Below are 18,677 nucleotides of genomic sequence, written 5' to 3' on the forward strand. Positions count from 1 at the left end.
AAGGCCACTTATTGATATTGGACTTCAGCACTATTATTATTCTTCCGCCACTTTTTCTCTAGCGGCTAGACCGTGCAGTCGCTTTTTACGAAACTCGGCAGTATGGCAGAGGACTATGCCAAACGGCTAAAACGCGAAGCTCGCAACAATCGGTCAAAGGGTGGCGCTGTAGGAAGCCTTTGAAAAATGCCAACTTTGAACAGGTGTAGCTCATGCCCTGTTTGAGGTACAGCAATGGAACCTGTATACACTTATGCGTCTCCTCATGCCGAACAACTTTTACGCTCTGACTTTTGACCTCTGACCTTTACTTCTCCCACAATTTTTAATTATATGAAAAACAGTAAAAATGTATCTCCTCCTGGGATTTTCACGTAATGTGCGCGAAACTTTTTTTACATGAACTTTGGACCAATACGGTCTGAAAACTTAGGCGGATTTTCTTTAAAGCGAAACATTATTTTTTAATAATTCACTCAATGTTGCAGTTTTATGCAAATTATTCTTCTGCCTCTAAATCATACATGCAAAGTCACACGTTCATGGCATTTGGCAAATATGTAGAGGGTTAGTCCAAATATCACTGAAAGCAATCTTACTCCAATTGGCCAAAGGGGGGCGCTATACGAAGCGTTTGAAAACTCAAACTTTAAAGGGGCATAAGTCATGCCTCGTTTCGTTTGAAGACATGCAACTTGCTTACACGCGTGCCTTGACTCAAGCGGAAGACATCTGTGTCTTTGTTAAGTAAGCTCCGCCCTTAGATTTTACGCCAATTTGAGCAGTTTGTAAAACACTTAAACCCGCTTTTATTCCGGAACTTTTGCGTCACGTGCACAGAACTTTTTTTTACATGAACTTTGGACCAATATCTAAAGATCTGTCAGATCGGATTTTTTAAACATTGAAACATGCTTTTTTAATAATTCAATCAACATTGCAAGTTGTATGCAAATTATTCTTCTGCCTCTAAAACATACATGCAAAGTAAAATTTTCATGATGAACTACTGTAGAGGGTTAGTCCAAACATCGCTGAAACCAATCTTACCCCAATTGGCCAAAGGGGGGCACTATATCATTTTGAAAGAAGGCGTCAAGTAAATTACATGAAACTTTTTCTTTTTTTAAATGACAGGTCCATTATGTGTGGCTGCTGTAGTGTAGTGGTCAGTGCCTGTGCCTGGTATACGGATGGTTGTCAGTTCAAATCCCACCTCGGGTTGAGTTGATGTTAACATCCTGGGTGCATATGTCAAACTCTTTAATGTTGACACGTCTGATCTAACTCCAGATCACGTTCATGTTTAAAATGAGCCCCACAACTACTGTAGATTTACATGAAACTTTTTCTTTTTTCTTTTCTTTTTTTTTTTTAAATGACTGGTCCAAAATGTGCGACTGCCGTAGTGTAGTGGTCAGTGCCTGTGCCTGGTATACGGTTGGTTGGCAGTTCAAACCCCACGTCGGGTTGAGTTGATGTTAACATCCTGGATGCCCATGGCATGTGCATATGTCAAACTCTTTAATGTTGACACGTCTGATCTAACTCCAGATCACGTTCATGTTTAAAATGAGCCCTTCTCTACCGGCTGTTTTTTCGGTTTTGAGTAAAAGAAAATATGATCACTCGAAAATGTCAGAAATACTCAGATTACATTTACTCAGATTGATTTCACCCCAAGCCTCCAAAATATAAAAAATAAATCAATAAAATCAAGGCACTCAGCCTACATAGAACTTTTTTTTTAAACAAACATGGTTAACAGATCCTGTGGCTGCCTAGTGTAGTGGTCAGGGCATATGCCTTTCATGCAGATGGTCGTTGGATCGAATCCCGCTTGGGTTTTAAATTAGCATAATACCATGACATTTGGTAGACTTTACAGTTTGGTTCCTTGAACAATGTCTGATATGGAGCCTTCCTATAAATGTCCCCCAACCCCCCTTGATGCGTATTTTAATATCCGCCATTACTAAATAATGTATTTTGCATCATAAATCCTGAAACAAGCATTATAATACAAACTGTCATGTCTACACCTATGTTGTGATTTCCAAGGATTGCAATGATATCATGTACCTATAGGCCTATTATAGTCACCACTAGGCCAAAAAAACAAACAAAAAACACCTGACCTGCCGGAGACCTGTTCAGAAGAACACTGCTTCCAGTTTTTCTTTGATTTGTTCTTTGCTTTCCCTTGATGCTTTTTTGCTTTCCTGCTTTTTCTGCCTTGGCCACTTTATCGCTGCTTGCAGCTATATTTATTATTGTTATTGTGATGCCAACCTCTACCCTTAGACAAATGTCCTCATTTTGCATTTTGCCCCTTTTATGCAGAGATCCTGCAATAGTTTTATGAAGAAGATCATATGCCGGCTTTAAAGTGATACCAATTTCACAAAGTCAGAAAAACATCTTCTATGTACAGTACACAACACACCTCTACATTTCCTCTCAACAGTCATATTTCCACTGTCACCATAGAGACAGCATCACTCAAACTTCATGACGGAAGTCACACTCAAAACAGGAATTCTACCACTTTTTCTAGTCACGTGTTCAAATACTGGATTCTGATTGGCTAAATTCCGGAGGTTATGACAAAACAACTGCCGCAAAGTTGTATGAGGACTTGTCCGAGATCAATGCACCTCAGTGTACATCCGGGGACTTCAGGAGGTAGTCGGAACACCTTTCCCCCAACCAACAAATGACGGTGGCAACGGTCCTATGTTTACTAACGTGCATGCTATAGTCGCCGATTTATTTGGATCCAATGCAATCCGCCAACTTTAAAGCCCCTTTTCTCTGAACCTATGCCTTTCTGGAAGCGAACAGCCTCTATTTACGGCCGGAACGGTACTTCTAACTGACGTTAGCTTAGCTGTAAGCTAGACGCATGGATTAGTATGGAGTTGGCGCCATCTGTTGGTGAGTAGAAGATGTTGTTTGTGGAACTATCTGCTGTCTTGCGGAAGTTTTATAGGCAATAATGATTGTAACTTAAGATCCTTGCAAGTTACAACTATGTGTTTTCTTTCATGTATACGGGAAAAAGTGGTAGAAAAGCTATTTACCACTCGGGGTCGGACATTATGCTCTCATAATGTCCTGAGTGAGGGTGTTATCGGACTCGGCTGCGCCTCGTCCGATAACACCCTCACTGCGGACATTATGAGAGCATAATGTCCTCTCACTCGGGGTAAATTGCTTACATACCTATTGCCAACATATTAACACACACTCTCTTTTTCCGTTTGCACGCTTTCAAGAATTCAATTGCCTAATTTCAATTGCCTAATTTGCAGGTACTTTCCAGGAAAGTAATCAAATAAAAAGTAACAGGAAACAACATAGTACTCATACTTTTATTATAAACCTATTACTAACGCAGACCATGTACAGTATAATCTGTAAGAAAGATTATTTGTGAATTAGGATAGCAAAATAATGCCAACATAATTTTTTCTATAAAAACAACAAGTACTTTCTGACTGAGTATGCATAGTCAACCTTTGGCAGGTTATCTGAGTCTTGACCCAACGGAGACCGTAGGATCGAAACTTAAATATATCTAATATTGGAGGATACGAGTCTGTGGGTTCTATTGTTTTCTTATGATCATACGCTAACCCAGTACTCCAAAAACTGATTAGGAAATTATTTCAGATTTCTAAGGCTATATACTGTACCGGTACTGTAATAAAATATGTAATAATAATATAATACGTTTTTTATTTTATTATTGTACTGTTTGACCCCAGGAAGAATCAGCAGTGACTAATGGGGATCTGAAATAAACAACAATATAAAAATGTTCTTTCCTGGTATAAAATGGTTTCCCAATATAACTGTTATTCTTCTGGAACTTACTAGGCTATTATGTAAATTATATGATTTACTAATGGGTATGTTCCTAGATATTTTGATTTTATTATACTATATTTTGATTACCATGTACTTTCCTGGTAAATAACAAAAGATTAGGGGACTGTAAAATAAAATGTTACTTTTTTGCAGGAAAAACATCTAGGTGATATTAATAAAAAGGGAAGACAAAGGTACAGTAGTTACATTGCAAAACAGGGGGTTTCCCCCGAAAATATATGTTTTAATTGTTTAATCCCAGTGGGACAGAATCACCATTGCAGATTCTTTTATAGTGGAAGTGGATGGGGAAAAAAGATTGTTCATAGCCTCATTACAGCTATATAAAGTACCAAAAAAAACACATCTACGTGATATTAATAAAAAGGGAAGAAAAAAGTACAGTAGTTACATAGCAAAACAGTAGTTTTCCCCCAAAAATATATGTTTTAATTAGTTTAATCCTCTGGATCAGAGAGAGGAGAGAAATAGAAAGAGAAAGCGCAGTGCATCTTGGGTAGGAAAATGACAACCAGATTATAGTTCTACTCACATAATAGGCTGGCTTTCGTAATTCTGCCCATTTAAAATATATGTACCCAATCGTAACTCTTAGTTACATTGATAAGGTCCATGTGAACTAGTCTGTTGAAGCTTATTCATTATAATGAGCGAAATCGCTATCACCTCGCGCGGCCGTACTGCACGCACGCCGTGTCGCGCAGAGCGGACCGTTGTTGAAAGCCTAAAGCAACATTCTCCACTGCACAAACTCCACCCCCGATAGCAAAAAGTGAATGATTTTTTCTGGTTGGCCAGTCAGGGAGTCTCAGGGACCAATCAGAAGGCTGACAAACGGTGAATTGTACGTTCTTTGGCTCGTTCTTTTGTACCTTGTTTTGATGTCTGTAAACTGATGAGGGGTCGCGCGGGTGTGTACCGTAGAGACAGCTCCCGTAAAAGTGCTCTCAAAAACCCACTGGACGTTAGCATCAATGGAGTAACAACACTCTTCCTTGTTATTTTCTCTGGGTCTATTGCTCTGTAGCGATTGAGCTGTCTTGACGGACGGTAGCCTACCGCGGCCATTTCACATTAATTCTTGCATGAGGCTGCCCTCTACTGCTAGTATAGCGAAAGTACACCTATTTAAGGAGAAAATAAAATAATAATGATGAAAAAAAAATGAATACATCTTTGTCTATAACATTGCAAAGGTAAGGTGCTTTTGCTGGCACAAAACCCAATAAATAAATAACATCTGGCAGTAAAACTGTTAATATCCAAAACAATTTGCCCACTTTAACTTCATACAAAGTCCCTTGGCTTTTTACCGACAATGTCTAGAAAACGAAGATGAGCAGCAAGGCTAATGATGAGGGATGGGCAGGAGAAGCTAGGTTGGCCATCATTACGCCTACACTTTTCACTGCCAGGGAAGACGGGAACAAGACTGTAGAGGCCACAGGAAAGATCTAGTGATGAGGAGAAGGAGAGGATATACAGACATGAGAAGAGAGGGCTGTACGGGGTGAAGACAGGCTAGAAGGAAAACCTTGCGTAAGAACCAACAGAAGCTACGAAGTTCTCGCTTTGTGAAACGTCACAAAGTTTTACTTTCCTGCCTCTGTCCTACAGGTCTGCCAGTTCTGCATCCCTTTTTGGAAAATAAAGAAAAGAGAGTTGAGCCGTAAGGCAAAGCTCTCTGTCTTTCGAGCAATCTTCGTTCCCACTCTCACCTATGGTCATGAAGTGTGGGTCATGACCGAAAGTATAAGGTCTCGGGTACAAGCGGCCGAAATGAGTTTTCTCAGAAGGGTGGCTGGTATCTCCCTTAGAGATAGGGTGAGAAGTTCAATCACCTGAGAGAGACTTGGAGTAGAACCGCTGCTCCTTCACTTGGAAAGGAGTCAGCTTAGGTGGTTCGGGCATCTAGTACGGATGCCCCCCGAGCGCCTTCCTAGGAAGGTCCTCGATGCACGTCCCACTGGGAGGAGACCCTGTGGCAGACCTAAGACCAGATGGAAGGATTATATCTCCAAACTGGCCTGGGAACGCCTCGGTATACTCCCAGAGGGAGTGGAGGAAGTTGCGCAGGATAAGGAAATCTGGAAGTCTCAGTTGGAACTGTTACCCCCGCGACCCGATTCCGGATAAACGGGTGAAGATGGCTGGATGGATGGAAGAAAAGAGAGGAAGAGGAGGTAGATAACAGCTGGTGGCCTGCTTCACCATCTGACCCCCATGTCCTCTATGACAGTCAAACACAGACACACAAAACACACACACAGCGTGTCATCCATAGCGCTGCAGGGGGGATGCTGTTATTAGCCGGTCAACCATCATTGGCTCCAAAGACATGTCTGTCACCAGACCACTCCCAATCTGTCACTGGCGAGCCAGCCAGGATCACTGCTGTCTGACTTGACACACAGGTGCCAGTCACAATTATTACATAATCGTCTAATTGTGATTATTTGACATAATCGTGATTATTTTTCATAATCGTCATAATCGTTTCCATGTTGAAAAATGTTCATATATTTTTAAGAAAGTCAAAAATAGTGGAAATAGCAGATCTACAAGCTTGTAGATCGGCTATTTCCACTATCAATGTTCTTTTTTAAGTATAAAGTTGTCAAATGTGTCAGTAATTATGTGTCAATATCTACCATTTGCAACTTAAAGCAGACATGGAATTGTCAACGACAAAAACACAATCAAATCGTTAATCGCAATTATTTGAGTGACAAATAATCGTCATGTAAAATGTCATAATCGTGACAGCCCTACAGTCAGCACAGACTCAATATCAGTTTTTGAGATGAGTTTGATAGAACGTTCCTGCCCTCTTTGCATTTGAACAGTACATATAATAAAACATGAACCTAACATAAAAGATTTGTACCCATCAAGAGGAAATGATGGCAAATATGTTCAAATCCTCTCTCTCTCTCTCTCTTCCACTCATTCACTCTCGCTTTCATTCAACCAGATCAGTGTTTCTCTCATGCACACAGATGGGAGGCCCACGGCCTCCAGGGAAATTACGTCATCAATACCCCTAAAGCAAGCCCCGCACCCACTTTCCTTCTCTCTCTCTCTCTCTCACACACACACACACACACACACACACACACACACACACACACACACACACACACACACACACACACACACACACACACACACACACACACACACACACACACACACACACACACACACACACACACACACACACACACACACACACACACATTGTGAGAAGACTCTGTTCCTTCGGTTAGTCTGCTTGTTGCTAATGAAGCGGTCATTTAACCATACAGTGTAGAGGCCCTAATTAAAACACAAGGATACATGGCCTTTAAACTGACAGCTGCTGGGGGATGGGGGCCAGGGATGGAGAGCACGAGAGAGAGAGAGAGAGAGAGAGAGAGAGAGAGAGAGAGAGAGAGAGAGAGAGAGAGAGAGAGAGAGAGAGACTAGAGAGACAGAGAGAGACAGAGAGAGGACCAGCTTGTGACGACGAGCGCATGTCCCACGTCGAGTCCACACCACTCATTTACACACATTGGTCTATGAGCCATAAATCATGTAGAGGTGTACGACACTGTGACACGTTGCATGAGCTAGCCCCAACAAACATGCACCGCATTCAACCACTGAAATTTGTGTTTGCATCTATGAGTCAAGACGAGTTTAATGACCCTCTGGCTTAGGCCCAATGACCTGTCAGTACCTGGCCCGGATGTAAACCAAGAAGACATGCCCTGAATTCCACAAGAACTGTGATATAAACACGCTCTATGATGCAAAACGTGTGTGTGCCTGTACACAATTAGAATCAAATGCATGAAAAATCTCACAATCGTTAGCCCTCACTTTCACATTTCAAAGTTCTTGGGCGAAGTATACAAAAGATAGCACTGCATGGTATGTAGTATTATAGTATACTGTACAATATGTGGGTCAGGAGAGACAGAAAGAAAGAGGGAATGCAAGGGTTCAGCGAGAATATGCTGGGAGTTTGCGTTTTGGGGGTTGTGGTCTGTTTCTTATTTCCTGCCTGGGAGAGGGGAATGGGGGCCTGGAACGGAGCAAGCTTGAGCAGCAGTCACCGTAAGGATCTTTGAGTGTTCATTTAACTCTCGACAGTGTAAAAAAAGATCCATTTGAGTCAAATGAACACTCTGGCCCTTGTTGTGTATGAGAGAGGGAAAGAGCAGCTCATCATTCACTGACCCCTGAGAGCTAACTCGAGACACACTCTCCATCCAATGTCGTCACCGGGGGAGACACTGGGGTGTGGGAAATCGTAAGTGGGGTGGTAAGGGTTCATAAATCCCACACACGCGTGCCCGTGCGTACGTACAATACAAAATGTTATGTTTTCAGGCTTTAGCTATGCAGTGTGGACTGTATGGAGGCCTGAAGGTGGTTATCTGGGACCGAAACGTTGCTGCATCTCTCTTCTTAATAAAATTGTGCTCCTGTACTCTGCAGGCTTTAGACCCTAACCCTAACCCTGCAGGTTGATGTGCACTTTCTGCCTACACACACCATATATATAGGTGTACAAAAGTTTTACAAAGCTTGAAGTGTTCTACACACAATGAACAGGCGTTCGATTTGTGACCGGCAACAGTATCCCTTGACAAGTTGACAGATCAAGTAGACATGTGGGGCAAGTAGATTTGAAAATGACTTGATTGATTGATTGATAGATTGAATACTTTATTAGCAGTTCGCAGAAAAAGGCACATGAAATAACAGTTCAATACAAGGTCTGCTAAGAGGATTTAAACCCAAGAAAGCACTATGGCTTGTTTCCATTAGGGTCCTTTGTGCTCAATTCATTGAGTGTCAGACCATGCAGTATATCCTCCCATGTGACGTGACATCACCAGCCACTTCTCTTCCTCTTGACAGTGAGGCAGTACCGTAGATGTTGAGTGCTCCTGGTGGCTCATCTTGAGATTCGTACTCACAGCAACTCTATAAATAAAAGTTCTCCCAAGTCCCAACAACGTTTATGGCTGGAATGGAGAAGCAAAACAAACCTTCACTTGTTCGTTTACAAACCTGCAAAAAGTACCATTCCAGAAAACAGCAGGGTTGCCCCCAGGAAAGAAAACACTGTGCAGGCTACACGATATGGACAGACTTTCACACATCGATACTTAGCTATACAATAGCCAGTACAATATGACTATGGGTTCACTTCACACACTTATTTTATATTTGAAGTGTAGCAATAGTATTTGGAAGTCAAATCTTTGTGTGATTTTCCAGTGGTCACAGAAAAATCACAGATCGTACAATAAACAAACGTCTAACGCCTCGGTAAGCTGCTTGCTGCATTTAAGTCTTAGACTTAGCACATCACCTGTGAAGATATCGTGGTCGTGTCTCATGCACACGTCAATGCCAGAGTTGAATGGCATAATTATTTTCTCTGTGACATCACATGTACAGGTGAAGAGGGGTTGAATGGGCTGAACGTGAAAACAAGCCATTAAACACTTGCGAGTGTGGAGGGCTGTTTGTGAATGGCTTTATGTGTGTGTGTGTGTGTGTGTGTGTGTGTGTGTGTGTGTGTGTGTGTGTGTGTGTGTGTGTGTGTGTGTGTGTGTGTGTGTGTGTGTGTGTGTGTGTGTGTGGCTTTATATGTGTGTGTGTGTGTGTGTGTGTGTGTGTGTGTGTGTGTGTGTGTGTGTGTGTGTGTGGGGGGGGGGGGGGGGTGCATATACATATCATTCCCTTTTGTGATGTTAATATCTAGCATGTTCCTATGTAAATAACGATATGATAATGATCATACAGCCCAAGCGCACGGCACGCTCTCCTGATGGTATAGGGCCCATGACAAGTTGGTGTCACGTACATAATTAAAACATAACTACATTATGCTATTGTGGTATATTTTTCAGATGTGAAGTCTGACCAATGCAGCCTTGGCAACTGAAACTGTCTGGGGGAACCATGGACAGTGCTGCTCGAAGCACTGCTTTCCTCCACGGAGGTTTCACAGCTGGTTGAACAACACTCTGCTCTAATTAATTTTCTTTTCAGGAGTACACTGCTCTGACTAGCTGACAAAGTCGACCCCCAAAATAGTTCCCACTGCCCATTCAAATGCATCACAACATCCCAGAAATCTCATTGCAACATCCCATCGTTGGGAGAAAAGGTTGCAGCAAAGTTTCTGTTCAGGTCTCCACATGAGAGCTTCCCTTTAGCAGGCCAGCTCTACTACTAACATGCTAGACTTGTCACCTCGAGAATGAGACTTGCCAAACATGGTCCTTTTCAAGATACTATAGATCAGGGGACTATAGCTCAGAGGTGATGTCTTTTCAGGCCAAGGATCCCTTAGCTGATAACAAGAAACATTGAGGCTGCCATGCTCAACTGTTGTTAGCCCTTGCTACGCAACACTTTTAAAAACACACAGCAGGGTGTGAACTGTGAAGTATTTCTTACAATTTGCTATTTGCTAATAATATGTTGGATCATACATATTTTCTGACATTTACAACAACAACAAACAACCTCGGAGTACTCCGAGGACCCTAGGGATCACTAATACCCATATGCTGTAGATTTAAGTGCAAAGAAGTCTGTGAAACAAGCAGTCAAGTTGGGTTCCTCTGACACTCAGATGCCTGTACTATAGACACATGTATTGAAGAGTACAATGAGCATGTTTGCATTTTGATCATGTTAAAATTCTATCTTCTGTTCTTTTCCTTTTCAGCAGCAAGTACACATGAGTCTTGACATCACTGTTCTGCATAACTGTCAGCATTGATAAGCTTGTCAATAATCTCAAATTCTCGGGTCTCGATTCCCATCCTTATAGGGGGATGGCAATGCAGCACAATGCACAGTCCAACAGTCCGACAGTGGCTCCCCCTGTCAGGATGAGGCTTGTGTAGGCTAGAAACCGCTGTATTCACTAGTCAGCCCTAGTCAGCCCTAAACACAGGAGCTGAAGCTGAATCAATAGATTAAATAATAATAAATGTAATTGAAGAGACAGTTGAGACGTTGCGTTTGTGCGCTTGTGTGTAGTGTGTAAGAGAGAGGTATAACAGAGACAATGTGTTTGTTCGTTTTTTCCTTAAAATTAGGCAAATTCTTTTTGACAGATACCAAGATAGAACATCACAGGTGACTACATATTTAGTTTGACAACAACATCTAGATTGAGTGTCAATGCTATGGACAGTGAACTTTCCCCATCATTCTCTGTGAAGTATACCATTGAAACATGTCTCGGTTACAGCGTGTTTGTACTCAGTATTGACCAAAGTTATTTGTGAGCTGTCACTCCGAGCTCCTGTTGCTGCCTGCGTGTGGCGGGAGCCCCAGGGGCGACAGAGGCAGATTACAGGATGAATGGGACGGGCACAGACATCACTTTGAGTCACCCCACGGGAATGTGATGAACCTGCAAACTCCCATTATTGAGCTGGAAACTAAAGCACACACACACACACACACACACACACACACACACACGATGGTCACACAACACAGTACATTTAAGCGACGCGTAGGTGTTCGCATACAAGCACAAATGACATATCGTCGTTGTCGGGTGAAAACCTTGTATGTCCAAAACCGTTCGTTTTGCATTTATCATTTTTAAAATGATTTAAACTAGTGAAAACAGCCGATCTACAAGCACACAACGCCTCGCGGTGCGAGGCGTTGTGTGCTTGTAGATCAGCTGTTTTCACTACTTTTGAGCGACGGCCTTGTCTGATGAAGCAGGGCTTTACTTTGCAAAAATCGAACCTCTGTTCGAAGTGGAGCTGTGTGTGTGTGTGTGTGTGTGTGTGTGTGTGTGTGTGTGTGTGTGTGTGTGTGTGTGTGTGTGTGTGTGTGTGTGTGTGTGTGTGTGTGTGTGTATTGCAGTTGATGCTCAGGGCAGGCTAGACTCAACAGCACCTCTCTGGTCACCCAGGGTTACTACATACAGGCTACATACAGACCCACATACCCACATACCCACCCACATACCTACACACACGGCCACGTATAGGGTAGCTTGTGTTCCACACAGCTCCAAAAAACACACACATTTGAAACTTGGAGATACAAGGTTTCTGCCTGACAGTGACGATATGAATGTCATTTGGATGGATACATGTACTCTGTACACCCAGCTTTAATAAAAACTAATGAAAGTGCTTATGCTGACCAAGGACCAAGTGTCTCATGGTGTGTGTGTGTGTGTGTGTGTGTGTGCGTTTCAGTCTGAGGTCACAGCTGCCAGTCAGATACAAAGGCTGTCCTATAGCCCAACTACACTCCCCATACAACTGGTGGTGACAATTGTTCACCTATATATACCGTATGTAAGTCTGATGGCGACAGTTGTGGTTGGACAGGCGTGTGAGAGGAGAGGGAGGGAGGGGGGAGGACAGGCGACTGCAGTGCCACATATGTCCTGACAAGGACAAACACATCGTAACAAGACCTGCATTTATAGAGATATTTCAAACCCGTGCATTGCATTCACCCATTCACTGTGTGGATCCCTGTACCCACATACCGTATTATTTACTGTATTATTGAAATCTCTTTCACGTTATCCTTTTTCATACCCATTACTCTGGGCATTGTAATTATAGCTCAAAAACAAAAACAAAACTAGAAAAGTCGCGAGGAATCCACTAGGAAATTAATTCTGTCTTAACATTTTTTTGTGATGTCAAGTGAAGCGTAGGGCTGTCAAAATTATTACATAATCGTCTAATCGCAATTATTTGACATAATCGCAATTATTTGACAATCACAATTATTCTGTGATAATCATCATAATCGTTTAAATGTTGAAAAATGTTTATATATGTTCAAACATTATTTTTTATTTTTTTAAATTGTGGAAATAGCAGATCTACAAGCTCGTAGATCGGCTATTTCCACTATCAATGTTCTTTTTAAAGTGTAAAGTTGTCAAATATGTCCTTCATTTCTTTGTATATTTGAGTTATGTGTCATATCTGTCATGTGCAACTTCAAAGCCTACAAGCCAAACAGAAATGTAACTGTCAACGACAAAAACACAACTAAATCGTTAATCGCAATTATTTGAGTGACAATTAATCGTCATATAAAATGTCATAATGGTGACAGCCCTAGTGAAGCATGACCAAAAGCTTCACTTTTCTGCTAATAAAAAGCAGGTTCACTTTGCTGGTAAAACATTCTTGGACCCAGAACAATAGTGTGTCTCCTATAGCAACCATTCAGAACGGGTACACTATATTGTGTATCATTATTTTATGCTCTAACTAGAGATGTTACCGATCAATCGGCAATGGATCGGATCGGGCCGATCAAAGCGTGATCGGCGATAATCGGTGGTTTAGATCAAAAGGTAAATTCACCGATCCGATCGGATCGGTGCATCCGATCAACCAGCCGTTCAGTATGCCCACTTGAGGCCATTTTGGGGTATTGATTTCCACAGTGCTGAAGGAATAATTAGTTACTGCTATGATAATAAATACATAGTAATGCTGGTAAATAACTATAAGGCAAATATATAAATGAATTCATGAGTGAATGAATGAATTAAAGTTAAAACATTAACATTTAGAAAATATAAATAATAACTTGATCGGATCGGTGATTGATCGGTATCGGGTGATCAAACTTTTGTGATCGGTGCTCGCTGATCGGTTCCAAAAAGCCTGATCGGACCATCCCTAGCTCTAACTATTGAAAAATAGCAGATATACAAGCTCACAGCGCGGCTGCAAGCTTGTAGATCTGCTATTTTTGAAAAATCGTGAAAATTAGAATTTTGACCCGATTCTATAAGTGTCTTTTGAATCCTTCTAAGGTTTTTTTGAAAAACCTATGTTTCTATCTCAGCAATCTGGCCAGCCATCATCAAAGAAAAGGTCCTTTTCACTTAACTGGAGCTCAGTTAGTCTGTTCTTGAGAGACTACTATGTCAGTGGTTCTCAAACCTTTTCATTTGAAGGACCCCCAAAATTATATTTATTTGGCCACGGACCCCCCCCATCTCAAAATATCTAGTTCCAGGGATCACCCAGAAGCTAAATTTGAGTTACAAACGTTCACTTTGAAAATACATATATTCAAAGATTTGCAAACATTTTCACAGCTTTTTTCAAAAATAGCAGATCTACAAGCTCGCAGCGCGGCACTCGGTGCCACGCTGTGAGCTTGTATATCTGCTATTTTTCAATAGCTAAAGCATTAAATAATTCTAGGCCCTAAATGGGTTAATAACAGTTTGGTTTGTACACGTGAAGAATCCTTTGGCCATAAAAGAAACACTTGTGTTTTGCTACAGCTCCCAGCATCCACTCCTGTTGAACAATGCTTTGTGTTCTAGCTGTGATGTGTGATACCCCTACTAGACAGGCAAACCCAGCCCCGCGCCGTCTTCCATTGGCTGAGCACAGCTGGGAGTCCCACTCTCATTGGCTGAGGAGCACATTGGGGAGGATTAGGGAGAGTCTCCTTTGTTTACAACATGCTGGTTCAGAAGAGAAAAAAAAATACAAGAAAAGAAACCCCAATAACAACTGTTACCTCGGGCAACCGTCCTGTTAAAGACAGACGGACACATGGGAACACTGACGGGCGCGCGTACACGTACGTGCACAGACATGGATAACGAGGTAACCAGGTGCCCCAGAAACAGACCCAGAGAGTCTTTGTTCTCAATAATCTATCCTTTATGTGCATACAGAGCCACTTGAGAAGGTAGCGTGCGCGCACACCCACACACACACTATATACATGTGCACCCTCAATCATGCATGCGACGCCATTGCACACACACATGCAATTCTATGAATACCTTACGGGACAGCTGGTAATCATAGGGTTTCGTGGCACGATAAAAAACTTTCCAAACTAAGCCATTATGAGTATATGCTCTGCAACTTCGTCTGACCTCAGGCAAGCAAAGATGTGGCTCTGTCTTTCCACGAGCGCACGTCGTCCCCATTCCTCCTCCTCCTCTAATAAGACAAGATCATACGTCTTGATTCAGACTTATACTAAGAGCTTAATCCAATTCATGCAATCTCAAGACTCCCAATCTTCCTACGTTTCGACCTAACAAGCTCTGTAAACAGGACAGCGTTTTACTGTACATGCACGAGCGTGTGCGCGTGTGACACGATCCATTTCTCTTCTATGACTACATAAAGAGTGTGTGGGCATCATAATGGTACTTTATTGTGATTGAAGCTCCTGCTGGACAGAAAGAAAATCAATGAGATGCATTGGAGTAGCTGTACATGCGCGTGCGCGCGTGCGTGCGTATACACTCTGAAGGTATGTGTGTATGTTTACTCTATGTATGCAGCATTACTCTTTGTTCTATGGTCTCTCATGGACCAAATGCGCCTCAAGTCCCAAACATGCTCAGACAAAGGAAAGTCTACAACGTACATCCATGCAGACATGTCTGACACTGTGTACAGTACGTCCGATGCCGAGGGGCACTACCCCCCGGCTGTCTGTCAAGAAATTCAATACCTGAACTGTGACATCATGAGCTGAAACCATGGCAACAACACCACAACGTGGTGTAAACAGACCCTTTGTGCTGTTGGTAGAAGTCTGTGATTTCATCACTGCTGTGTGCATTGCATCATTGGGTTATTCAGTCCAGATGAGGACGAAACCTATTGTCGGTATGAGGCAAACCCGATATATCAGTTTGCCTCATAGATCGGCCATTATTTATCAGTATCGCCAATTATGCAGCTGAATGACATTTTCATGAGTTTTCAATATTTTTCTAGAATAACAGTTTGTTCAAGTTCACAACACATCTTGATGTTGTGAGCTTGTGGGTCTTTAAGAAGAAATATGATGTTGGCTGTGCTCGAATTGTCATTGATGGGATGTTCTATTTTAAAAAAGGACAAAAAAAGCAGCATTCAACAAAACATTTTTAAAAGTAAACAACATCTTTATAGTTTCTACCCGTCTGGAATGAAAGTCATGGAGTGATGGAGAAAGGCCAGCCGAATTCAACAGAATAAGCCAACCAAGTGTGCTAGGTGGGTCAAAAATCAATGTCCACTACTAGTTAGTTAACCGTAAAAAAGCTCAGCTCTTTATTACAGAACAGGGAAGTGTGTGTGCACCACAAACATCTGAGATACTGAAGTACTGTACGGACCAAGATGTCAGCAAGCTGCTGGCTGCAGTACACATGAAAGAAACTGAAACTTACTAAATGCACTCATACACAGCAATTAAGCTGAGAAATGTTTACAGGCGGATGCAACAAGGCAACTGTAGTCTCTTACTACCTAGGATTCTGAAAAAAGACCGAGAAGTGAGGGTGTGTAGACAGTACACACACACACACACACACACACACACACACACACACACACACACACACACACACACACACACACACACACACACACACACACAGTGCAGCATTGGGGCTTCATCTAGGGCTCAGACGCTCAGTGCATTCTGCTGACTAATGAAGTTTGTGGGCACAGACAGAGCAACAGGGCTAACGGATAAGCCCACCAACACGTGTGGCTGTCTGTATAACCCCCCCCCCCCCCCCCCACACACACACACACACACACACACATACAAAACTGGCCTAAAAACCTCAACTCAACTTTAGGAGTAAACATCAATAGCGACTATTGTGATGTGATTACGCTACTATAATGTGGATGGAAAAGATTTGACAGGGAGCGGGACACACATTCCACTATGAAATACCTGAGAACAAAGTGGACTACATTCCACTCACTGGCACATTCCATTCCACATAAAGTACGCATTCCATTCCAGCATGGAGCCGTACTGCACATACTTTAATTGACATGATTTGTCCTCCTCCTTCGAGTCAAATAGGAACAGAACACGCCAGGACATTCCATATGCATCCCCTACCCCACCCCACATCCATCCCCCTGTCTGTCTGTGTGACAGTATCAGCTCTTTACGGGAAGTCGAGGCAGCAAGAGAGACAAGAGAGCAGGAGAAAAGGAGAGAGGAGGAGGAGGGGAGTTCAAAGATCAGAAAACAGATGTAAATCGTTTAGCAAACTCCCCTCCAAATGACTAACACATGTGCGGGGCCTTTCCCCTCCTCTCTACTCAACTCCACACACACACACATAAACTACTACAGTAACTATTGGGCAACTTACTACTCATTCATAGTATTACTTTACTCTTTATGTCACTTTCTCTTTCCTTTGAACGCCTCTAATCACTGAGATAGTCACAGTTTAGAATGATCATCTGGGTACTTTATATTATATAAGGAATCACAATTATCTGTTTACCGTCTCCACCCAGCAAATGCCCAGCAGACACACACAAGCCAGATGTTCACCCAGCACATACTCGTGATACTAGTAATGACTCTCTTGTTAAAGATTGACAGCAACCTCTACCTACCAATCTTTTAAACAAAGCAAACTGTTTCATAATAGCCCTGTATAAACTTTATCCTTACAGCTGACATCCCTGTTATAGGATAACCCCCCCCCCCACACACACACACACACACACACACACAGTTGGGAGGCATTTCACTGATGACAGTACAGTCAGTGTGTGTCAGAGCGAGATGACTAAAGCCATGTGTTTTATCGGAGTGGGCCAGTAATGTTGTCATGGTTGTGCCGTTACTCACATATTGTTAGTCACAGCACGAATTCAACCCAGAACTCCTCGATGAGGACCCAGTCTCGTTTCTAAACGATTCTCACATAATGACCCAATTTTAAAAAACAAAGCCAGAACAAGCAATGGCATTCTGTTGCACATCTTTTACACTCCTTAATAAACTAGATGTGAACTCAAAAGAGAACACAACAGTCCGCACATCACATGCTGTCCAACAACACCATCAATCTCAGTTTGTCTGTCCCGTTGGTCAATCGTGTGGGACGTGCGCTGCAACAAAAGAAAACAACGGAAGGTGGTTGAGTTTGTTTTTCTGCAGTCAGTCAGTGTCGCGCGGGTTCTTTTTTGAATCTCCTTACTTTCCCCCTCTTTCCTTCGTTTTGCTTTTTGTGCGAATAAAAGCCCAAATCGGAGCAGATGAGATGAGGGGGTCCCGTCCCACACTGCACTGCACGAGGCCCGACGGGACAGACGGCTAAAAACGTGCTGCTTTGTTGGTGCGCTCATGAAACAATCCTAGGACAACACAAGCAGCCCAGACGTACACACACACCTACCTCAAACTCCAATCCCGACGACACTTTTCCAACTCGGCTTCTTTTAGTGTTCACAATGACAAAGTGGTTGAAGCCACATCGGCGCGTCTCCGTCCCGAATCACTTCTTGGGTTATAAGGTGTGTCTCCGTCTCGAATGCTTTTTCTCCCTCTTGGAAACTGTTCAATAGCTAGCACACACACACACTCTCAGTCAGGACCCATAGAAAATGTAAATTAATGCTGGATGGGAGGGCTGATATGATGTCACGTACAGGGGCTCCTCCTAGCTCTGGTCCATAGCGTTAGAAGGAGTTCTCCTTAACCGCTATGTCACTGATGCGTCATGGCCTCAAAGGAAAGGCTGCGCGCTCTCTCGTCTGGAGTCAAATTAAAAAAGACAGTTTCGCTAATTACCAAAACAAATACGCCAATAGGGAGTTGAAACCATACTGTGCCTAGTGGGAACATTCTGTGTCGCCCACCTCACGTCTAAAATACACTTTGTATCCAGAAAAGAAAATATTTCACCGGAAGGCAAAATCTGGCCAATGGATTTTTCTATGGACAAGATCGGTAGAGGGCAC

The 18,677-nt window shown here is 42.5% G+C and overlaps 1 protein-coding gene across 1 annotated transcript in view; it reads right to left on the reverse strand.

Moving 5' to 3' along the window:
* The window catches only part of fam107b (family with sequence similarity 107 member B), a 34,905-nt gene extending 16,608 nt beyond the window's left edge, over window positions 1-18,297 (reverse strand). Inside the window, exon 1 of the mRNA XM_080737294.1 lies at window positions 18,113-18,297. The gene's annotated coding sequence lies outside the window, so the exon portion shown is untranslated. The remainder of the gene's footprint in view (window positions 1-18,112) is intronic.
* Window positions 18,298-18,677: the final 380 nt, after the last annotated feature.

This window comes from Nannobrachium achirus (genome assembly GCF_963921795.1).
Source record: "Nannobrachium achirus genome assembly, chromosome: 11".
NCBI lineage: Eukaryota > Metazoa > Chordata > Actinopteri > Myctophiformes > Myctophidae > Nannobrachium > Nannobrachium achirus.